Source organism: Amphiprion ocellaris, chromosome 17 (genome assembly GCF_022539595.1).
Source record: "Amphiprion ocellaris isolate individual 3 ecotype Okinawa chromosome 17, ASM2253959v1, whole genome shotgun sequence".
Taxonomy (NCBI): domain Eukaryota; kingdom Metazoa; phylum Chordata; class Actinopteri; family Pomacentridae; genus Amphiprion; species Amphiprion ocellaris.
Window position 1 is genome coordinate 18,514,205 of NC_072782.1, and position 9,950 is coordinate 18,524,154.

The window sequence follows — 9,950 nt, forward strand, 5'->3', positions numbered from 1 at the left end:
TGCTATTGCAATTAAAGATTGTGAGGTGGTGTGTTATTCCCAATTACTAACTGTCCATCAATAAAACAGAAAGAAAGAAAAAAAATTAACTAAAAAAAGAAAACCAACACAAAAGAAAAAGAGATTCAATAAATAAATAAATAAACAAACGGTACTGAGCACCATAATTGTGGATGTCTTGATAGTATAGAATAGAATAGAATAGGCCAGAAGAGGATACTAGTGCAAGAGAGAATGAGTTTAGGGTAGAGACTCTGGAGAGATTCTCAGCACATTCTGGCGGGACCCATCATTCGCTGAAATGGGACTCGGCAGTAGCTGGCGAGACCTGGTCAAACATGCAAGTGTGAAGAACCCCGAAGCCCAGAACAGCAATCACAGCAAGGCAGGGCCAAGCCAACAGGGCACCCCTCCCCCCGGGCCGTAGGAGCCACAGGGTGGCACCCCCAGAGAGCCACCGGGGCCACCGTGAACGACGCGGACCCGGAGAACAAGAGGGAGCAGCTACCGACACCCCCTGCGCGCCAAGACCAACCCAGGCTGCCCGGGGCATGAGGACCCACCCACCACCCAAACCCCAACCCCGGCCACCCCAGCCCCCACCAGACCACCCAACCCACCATCCCGCCCGCCCACCCCCACCCCCACCCCCTCCCCCACCCCCTCCCCCACCCCCGAGGGGGACAGCGGCCCCACACAGCCAGGAAGCCAGACACAGGGGCCGAGTGGCCCACCGAAGGGATGGCACCCAGCCCAGCACAAAGCAGGCCGCCACCGGGAGCTGGCCAGAGGAAATCGGAGCCGGGACCCAATGCGAGTCCAGAGGGTAGAAATGGACAGTGTGGTGGGGCCGGCGACGCCGACAGGGAGGCACCCCGCATACCCCCCGCACCAGGCCCCAGGTGAGCGCAATACACCCAGGGCCCCCACTCCCCGCAATGCGCCCTGACAACCCACCAGGACAGAGCCACCACACGCCACCAGCCCGCAGTACAGCCACAGCGCCCACCAGGACGGCCAATCCAGCCCCCGCAGCCCACCAAGAGCCATCGCACCAGCCTGGACCCGTCGGGGACGCAGGAGAACCCCCCCCCGACCACAGCCCCCAGGTCCCGGGGACCCCCCGGCCACAGCAACACGGATGATGGTCCACCCCCGCCACCCCATAGCCATAAGGGGGCCGGGTCCCACCAGCGAGGCCATATTGGTGAAATCCCCCCCATTACTCCCTATTAACATGTCTCCCGATCCCAGACTGGAGACATTATCCCTGCACCGTGGTAGTGTAACCCTGAGTGTCATGTGGTGCATTAAAAGTGGGGAGGCTGGGTGAGGCGTCCAGGGGGCAGGCCAGAGGACCACAGAGGATGGCTACTCTGCAGCCTACCCTGACCCAAGTTCCCTGAGCCGTCCCAGACCTACCCCCAAGGTGTGAGTGTGTGTGGTGCATTAAAAAGAAATTAGAGAGCAGGGGAGGCAAGCAAGAGGGTGATGGGGAAGAGACAAGGCCGTAAAGCCCTGCCATCCGCCCCACCACAGAGCCCATCGTTCCCGCCCCCACCTGCTCTCAGGGCCCTAACTGTTGTGTCCCTATATGTGCCTAAGAGTAACTATATACAGTGATGTGTGAAGTATGTGAAGTGCACAGTAAGAGGCAGTCTGGTGTGGATCCGGCCCAAGAGGACAGAGCAGCGGGGGAGACAGGTAGTAAGACCACCGGTACTGATGCAGAGGGCCCCCAGAGCCCGGAGGCAAGAGGCCAAGGTGGGTCCACACAAACCTGACCGGCCCGGCCAGCACCAAAACCCCCAGAAGTCACAGCGCTAGAGCAGCGCCCTGGTAGGCGCCACAGCCCCACCACGGGCCAGCCGCATGCAGCACCCTGCCCCGGAGGGAGGACCAGGCCGCACCACCAGGAAGCAAGGGCCATGAGCCCCCACGCCCACCCCGGAGCCGGCACGTCCAGGATGCAGGGCGCCCATCCCGCAGCATCACCGAGACCCCACCCACCCCACTACTCCCCAGGACCGCACCGGGCCCGGACAGAAGCCCCCAGCCAGCAGAAACTGATCTCCAGTGGCAGCACACAGGCAAGTACCAATACCTGTGCCCAGATGAACCAGAGCCACCCCCCCAGAGAGACCACCAGGCCCCCATGCCAGACCCCCAGGCAGCGGAGGACCCCCAGACCCCCCAGGGGAGGGAGAGGGACGAGGACGAGCGGCCAGGCAGGAGAGGAGGGAGGAGGAGGGAAGCAGAGCAGGAAGGGACAGGGGAGCGACCGGAGGGCCGACCCACCCCAAACCCCAGGGCCAGCCAGGGCGCCCCAGAAGAGACCAGCCGCCGCCACCCCCAAGGCCCCAGGGGAGTGCACAGACCCAGCAGACCCAGGGCTCAAAGGGAGAGACACCGGGGACACCCACCCCCAGGCAGAGGGGCCCGAGCCACGCAGGCCCCGCAGAGCCAGAGAGTGACCCCAGGAGCAACAGGGAAGGGACACCATTAGTGCATGCACACGGCCTTGAAGTCCATGGTGCCATCCTACTTAAAAAGGTAGAGGGTTAATAAACTGAAATAAAGCAGACAGAAGTCAGACCATACACACAGACAGAATAATAATTACAATTTTATGAGGGAAATGGCATATGCCCACATACAAGCGGAGGCTATAGATTAATATTTATTGATTTAATAAATGGAGACCATTTTTCTTTGAAGGAGTCCAATTGGTTTTTTCTGATAGCAGATATTCTCTCAAGTGAAATGTGCTCTGTGAGGAGGTGCAGCCAATGGATGATGCTGAGGGCTTTCTTATCTTTCCAGTTAACTAAAATAGTTTTTTTGGCAATGGCGATAGCTGCAAGTGTGGGTTGGATATGAATGTCTGGAAGGGCTGTTTGCGTTAGATCGCCAATGAGGCAAACGTTTGGGGAATGCGGAATCCCGCAGTCCAAAATATTGGAGAGTTTCTGTGTGATCCTTACCCAGAATTGATAGACGGGTGTACAAAGCCACAGAGCGTGAAAGTAAGTGTCAGTCATGTTTTGGGTGCATTGCGTACATGTGTCTGAGCGCGAGAAGCCCATTTTATACAGTTTATATTGCGTTATATGCGTTCTGTGAAGCACCTTAAATTGGATCAATTGTAAGTTGGTGTTTTCAGTCATTTTAAATGTGTTTTCACCCAACCCAGGCTGCCCGGGGCATGAGGACCCACCCACCACCCAAACCCCAACCCCGGCCACCCCAGCCCCCACCAGACCACCCAACCCACCATCCCGCCCGCCCACCCCCACCCCCACCCCCTCCCCCACCCCCTCCCCCACCCCCGAGGGGGACAGCGGCCCCACACAGCCAGGAAGCCAGACACAGGGGCCGAGCGGCCCGCCGAAGGGATGGCAACCAGCCCAGCACAAAGCAGGCCGCCACCGGGAACTGGCCAGAGGAAATCGGAGCCGGGACCCGATGCGAGTCCAGAGGGTAGAAATGGACAGTGTGGTGGGGCCCGGCGACGCCGACAGGGAGGCACCCCGCATACCCCCCGCACCAGACCCCAGGTGAGCGCAGTACACCCAGGGCCCCCACTCCCCGCAATGCGCCCTGACAACCCACCAAGACAGAGCCACCACACGCCACCAGCCCGCAGTACAGCTACAGCGCCCGCCAGGACGGCCAATCCAGCCCCCGCAGCCCACCAAGAGCCATCGCACCAGCCTGGACCCGTCGGGCACGCAGGAGAACCCCCCCTGACCACAACCCCAGGTCCCGGGGACCCCCCAGCCACAGCAACATTGATGATGGTCCACCCCCGCCACCCCATAGCCATAAGGGGGCCGGGTCCCACCAGCGAGGCCATATTAGTGAAATCCCCCCATTACTCCCTATTAATACGTCTCCCGATCCCAGACTGGAGACATTATCCCTGCACCGTGGTAGTATAACCCTGAGTGTCATGTGGTGCATTAAAAGTGGGGAGGCTGGGCGAGGCGCTCCAGGGGGCAGGCCAGAGGACCACAGAGGATGGCTACTCTGCAGCCTACCCTGACCCAAGTTCCCCGAGCCGTCCCAGACCTACCCCCAAGGTGTGAGTGTGTGTGGTGCATTAAAAAGAAATTAGAGAGCAGGGGAGGCAAGCAAGAGGGTGATGGGGAAGAGACAAGGCCGTAAAGCCCTGCCATCCACCCCACCACAGAGCCCATCGTTCCCGCCCCCACCTGCTCTCAGGGCCCTAACTGTTGTGTCCCTATATGTGCCTAAGAGTAACTATATACAGTGATGTGTGAAGTATGTGAAGTGCACAGTAAGAGGCAGTCTGGTGTGGATCCGGCCCAAGAGGACAGAGCAGCGGGGGAGACAGGTAGTAAGACCACCAGTACTGATGCAGAGGGCCCCCAGAGCCCAGAGGCAAGAGGCCAAGGTGGGTCCACACGAACCTGACCGGCCCGGCCAGCACCAAAACCCCCAGAAGTCACAGCGCTAGAGCAGCGCCCTGGTAGGCGCCACAGCCCCACCACGGGCCAGCCGCATGCAGCACCCTGCCCCGGAGGGAGGACCAGGCCGCACCACCAGGAAGCAAGGGCCATGAGCCCCCACGCCCACCCCGGAGCCGGCACGTCCAGGATGCAGGGCGCCCATCCCGCAGCATCACCGAGACCCCACCCACCCCACTACTCCCCAGGACAGCACCGGGCCCGGACAGAAGCCCCCAGCCAGCAGAAACTGATCTCCAGTGGCGGCACACAGGTAAGTACCAAGGCCTGTGCCCAGATGAGCCAGAGCCACCCCCCCAGAGAGACCACCAGGCCCCCATGCCAGACCCCCAGGCAGCGGAGGACCCCCAGACCCCCCAGGGGAGGGAGAGGGACGAGGACGAGCGGCCAGGCAGGAGAGGAGGGAGGAGGAGGGAAGCAGAGCAGGAAGGGACAGGGGAGCGACCGGAGGGCCGACCCACCCCAAACCCCAGGGCCAGCCAGGGCGCCCCAGAAGAGACCAGCCGCCGCCACCCCCAAGGCCCCAGGAGAGTGCACAGACCCAGCAGACCCAGGGCTCAAAGGGAGAGACACCGGGGACACCCACCCCCAGGCAGAGGGGCCCGAGCCACGCAGGCCCCACAGAGCCAGAGAGTGACCCCAGGAGCAACAGGGAAGGGACACCATTAGTGCATGCACACAGCCTTGAAGTCCATGGTGCCATCCTACTTAAAAAGGTAGAGGGTTAATAAACTGAAATAAAGCAGAGAATAGTCAGACCATACACACAGACAGAATAATAATAATTACAATTTTATGAGGGAAGTGGCATACGCCCACATACAAGCGGAGGCTATAGATTAATATTTATTGATTTAATAAATGGAGACCATTTTTCTTTGAAGGAGTCCAATTGGTTTTTTCTGATAGCAGATATTCTCTCAAGTGAAATGTGCTCTGTGAGGAGGTGCAGCCAATGGATGATGCTGAGGGCTTTCTTATCTTTCCAGTTAACTAAAATAGTTTTTTTGGCAATGGCGATAGCTGCAAGTGTGGGTTGGATATGAATGTCTGGAAGGGCTGTTTGCATTAGATCGCCAATGAGGCAAACGTTTGGGGAATGCGGAATCCCGCAGTCCAAAATATTGGAGAGTTTCTGTGTGATCGTTACCCAGAATTGATAGACGGGTGTACAAAGCCACAGAGCGTGAAAGTAAGTGTCAGTCAGATCTGGGTCCAAAAGTCAGAGTCAAAAGATTTGGATACGTCTTTTTCCCATTTTTGAGTTGGTAGGTGTATAGAGTGTGTCTTTGAAAGTGAACTATAAATTTTTGAGAGATTCTTCTTATTTCTTGGAGACAATTTCACAATGTATTTGACAAATTCAGGTGGCTGTAAATCCGTTGGCTGTAAAGTAGTCTGAAGCAACGGAATTCTACTTGTAATCGTCTTCTTTACCTGTAGGTACTGGAGAAAATTTCCATTTCTTATATCATATGTTTGGAATAAGTTTATATATGTCCTAAATATGTTATCATCAAGAAGGTGATGGAGGTGAGTGACTCCTCTCTCTGCCCATGTGCTGAAATAAAGAGCTCTTTTGTTGTTTGCAAAATCAGGGTTGTGCCAGATTGGGGAGAGTATACTGGGTTTTAATTGGGAGCCTGTGATTTCCAGTGCTTTCCACCAAGCAGACAAGGTGGAAGTGATCATAGGGTTCTTGAAGCAGGAATGATGTTTAAGGGCAGAAGTGATAAAGGGAAGGTCAGAGATTTTGATCTGGTTACAATCTAACTGTTCTAGTTCCAGCCAGGAGTTATATTCTTCATGTGGATGTATCCATTTGGTGAGATATTGTATTTGGTTGGCTAAATAATAATACATGAAGTTGGGAGCCTCCACTCCCCCTTCGGATTTATTCTTCTGGAGGGTAGTCAAACTGATTTTAGCCTTTTTATTCTTTGAGTAGAATTTACCAATAGCGGAGTCTAACGATTGGAACCACTTTGATGTGGGTTTAAATGAAATCATGGGGAAGAGGTAGTTGATTTTAGGTAATATTTTCATTTTGACTGTAGCTATTCGTCCCAAAAGGGAGATGGGGAGGTTGTTCCAACGCCTCAGATCATCACAGACTTTGTCCAAAAGTGGAGTGAAGTTCAGGTGAACTAGTTCTGAGAGTTTGGAGGAAATATTTATGCCCAGATATCTGATGTTGCCAGTAGGAAAAGAATAATGTGAGTTTTGGACTGCAGGATTCCACGAGTTTTCTTTTAAAGGTAATATAATTGATTTTGATCAGTTGATGGAGTAGTCTGAAAGACGCGAAAAGGTTGTGATGAGGTTAAATACTTCCTTTACTGAAGTTTTGGGTTCTTGTAGATAAAGTAAAATGTCATTTGCGTATAGGTTAATTTTATGTTCAGACTCCAGAGCGCAGATACCTTTGATATCGGTGTTCTGACGTACAGCTGTTGCTAATGGTTCGATAAAGATCGCAAACAATAAGGGAGAGAGTGGGCATCCCTGTCTCGTTCTCCTTTGCAGACTGAAGCTTTGTGAAGTGATGCCATTAGTGGTGACTGTAGCCTTGGGTGAGTTGTACAGAGTTGATACCCACTGGATAAACGATTCTCCGAAGCCAAATTTGTGGAGCACAGCAAAGAGAAAGGACCAATTAACTTTGTCAAAGGCTTTTTCTGCGTCCAGTGACATAACAATAGCTTCTTTGTTTTGGCGTTGCGTCAAAGAGATTAGATTTAGAAGTCTTCTGATATTGTTGGTGGAGTGTCGGCCATTTATAAATCCTGTTTGATCGCTGTGAATTATTGATGGGATGATTTTCTCCAGCCTAGAGGCGAGAGCTTTTGAGATAATTTTGATGTCGGTGTTGATCAGTGACAGAGGTCGATAGCTAGAGGGAAGTGTAGGATCTATGTCTGGTTTCAATAATAATTTAATTGCAGCTGTATTCATGTGCGGACTGATATAACCATTATTTTTAATCTCTGTCACTGTCCTGAAGAAAAGGGGTGCTAACATTGACCAGAAATGTTTAAGGAATTCAGCAGGGAAACCATCAGGACCAGGTGCCTTGCCTGCTGGCATACTGTCTAATGCACACTGTAATTCTTTCATAGTCAATGGAGCATCTAGTATGTCTCTGTAATCTGACGTTAGTTCAGGCAAGTTTAGATTGTTGAGAAAATCATGAATATCTTCTTTGTTTGGGTTGACTGTTGCTGAGTATAAACTCCGGTAATAATTATAGAAGGTCTGGTTAATTTCCTGAGGTGACTGAGTATATTTTCCTAAGGGATCCTGAATTGCTGTTATGAAGGATTTTTCTTTATTGCGCTGGAGTTGGTTCGCCAGAAATTTTCCTGATTTATTATTGTGCTCAAAATCATTATATCTTAGTTGTTGTAATAAAAACTCTGTTTTCTTGGATAGGATATTATCGAGGGTTTTTGCATTTTGTAGTTCGGACCATAATTGATCACTTGGATTTATTGCATAATTCTCTGTAAGCTGTTTAATTTTTTCTTCAATTTCTTTCTCTGTTTGTAGATCTTTTTTTTTCTTGTATGAGGAGTACGATATTATTTTACCTCTGATTACGGCCTTTCCAGTTTCCCAAAGCAAAGATGGAGATAAGTCATTAGAGTCATTGTTTTTTAGAAAGTCTGCCCACTCACTCCTTATTACTCGATCAAATTCTGGGTCTTTGAGTAAAGAGATGTTGAGGCGCCAAGTCTGAGGAGGTTTAGGGATGGAATCTGATTGCAGGCTGAGTGATATTGGTGCGTGGTCGCTGATAATTATTGGGTGGATTTTAGTGGTAACTTTATGTGCGATAGAGTTATTTGAGAGGAAAAAGTCAATTCTTGAAAATGTTTTGTGTACCGGAGAGAAAAACGTATAGTCCCTCTTTGTTGGGTTTTTGAGTCTCCAGACGTCGTCTAGTCCAAAATCTTTCATATAATCATGTATGACTTTAACTGATTGTGACTGTTTAACGTGTATTGGACTATTAGATCGATCTACTGAAGGGTTTAAAACTATGTTGAAGTCACCACTGATAATAGTTGTTGAGTTAGCAGATAAGTCTGCTAAGTGAGAGAAAACAGTGTGAAAGAAGGCTGGATCTTCATTATTCGGAGCATAGAGGTTTACGATAGAAGATAATTTATTAAAGATTGTTGCCTGGATAATAATATATCTGCCCTCTGAGTCTGTTACTGTACTGTTTAAAGTGAATGGTATTCTCTTATGGACTAGAATGGAGACCCCTCTTTGTCTGCTGTTATAACAAGATGAAAAGAAAATACTATAATTCGAGTCTGATAAAGATTTTTCTTCCGACTGTAGTAAATGTGTTTCTTGGAGGAGCAAAATATCTGCTTTTAATTTAGAGACACAGTCCATGATTTTAACTCTTTTTGTTTGTGAGCGTATGCCATGAACATTCCAGGCTACGATATTAAACTTGAACATAGAGAGAGAAGATGTTCTGTCACTGAGTATGTAGCAATACAATATAACATCTGTGTGTGTCCTTGTGAGCTGTCTGTTGCTGTCTGTGAGCTGTGAGTGTTGGAGAGAGATGTATACAGCAGGTCAGGATCTATATATACATTATATAATAGCACATCATTGCCTGAAAAACTATCAACAAACACATTATAAAACATACAAGCACAATAAACATGGGGGGTACATAGAGTGTGAGTGAGAGTGTGGGGGGTGAGTGTGTGAGAGGGGGAGAGAGCTAAAGGGAGACATATAGAGAGGGAGAGAGAGAAAAGTAGAAGGAGGAGGGGGTTCTCCAGTGGGGAGTGTAGATTAGGAGAGTGAGACATTTACATCTGTGAGTTTTTCTTTTTTTTTTTGATTACATTTTGTAGCATAAATGACTAAGTGATATATTAAGCATTTAAGCCATTTTTTTTTTGTTTTTGTTTTTTTTTGTTTTTTTAAGAAGAGCCAGGGGGTAATGGAGGGTTCCCGAAATAGCTGCCCATCTATGTATAGTTTGTCTACAACCAGTGCAGTCCGTTTACCTTTCTGTCTGTGTTCTTTCATGATGGGATATAATACTTTGCGCCTCTCGTTGATTTCCCAGGGAAACTGGTCGTTCATCCCGAACGACGTGCCTTTCAGCTCCCGTCCTTTGCTTCTTACGAGCACTTTCTGCTGGAAGTGCTCGAACTTTGCAATGATAGGACGGTGACGGTTTCCTCCTCGGGGTCCGAGCCGGTGGACGCGGTGGAAAGTGATGTTTTTAACAGTTTCCGCAGGGATTTTAATCGCCGACACCATAAAGTTTTTAACAAGGGTCTCTGGGTTATCCGGTGTGGACTCAGGGATACCAGAAAAGATCAGGTTGTCCCGCATGCTCCTCGACTGGATGTCCAGGACGGTCTCCCTCAGGGTTTTGTTTTCTTTTTTAAGTGTATTCACCTCTGAAGTGACAGCTGT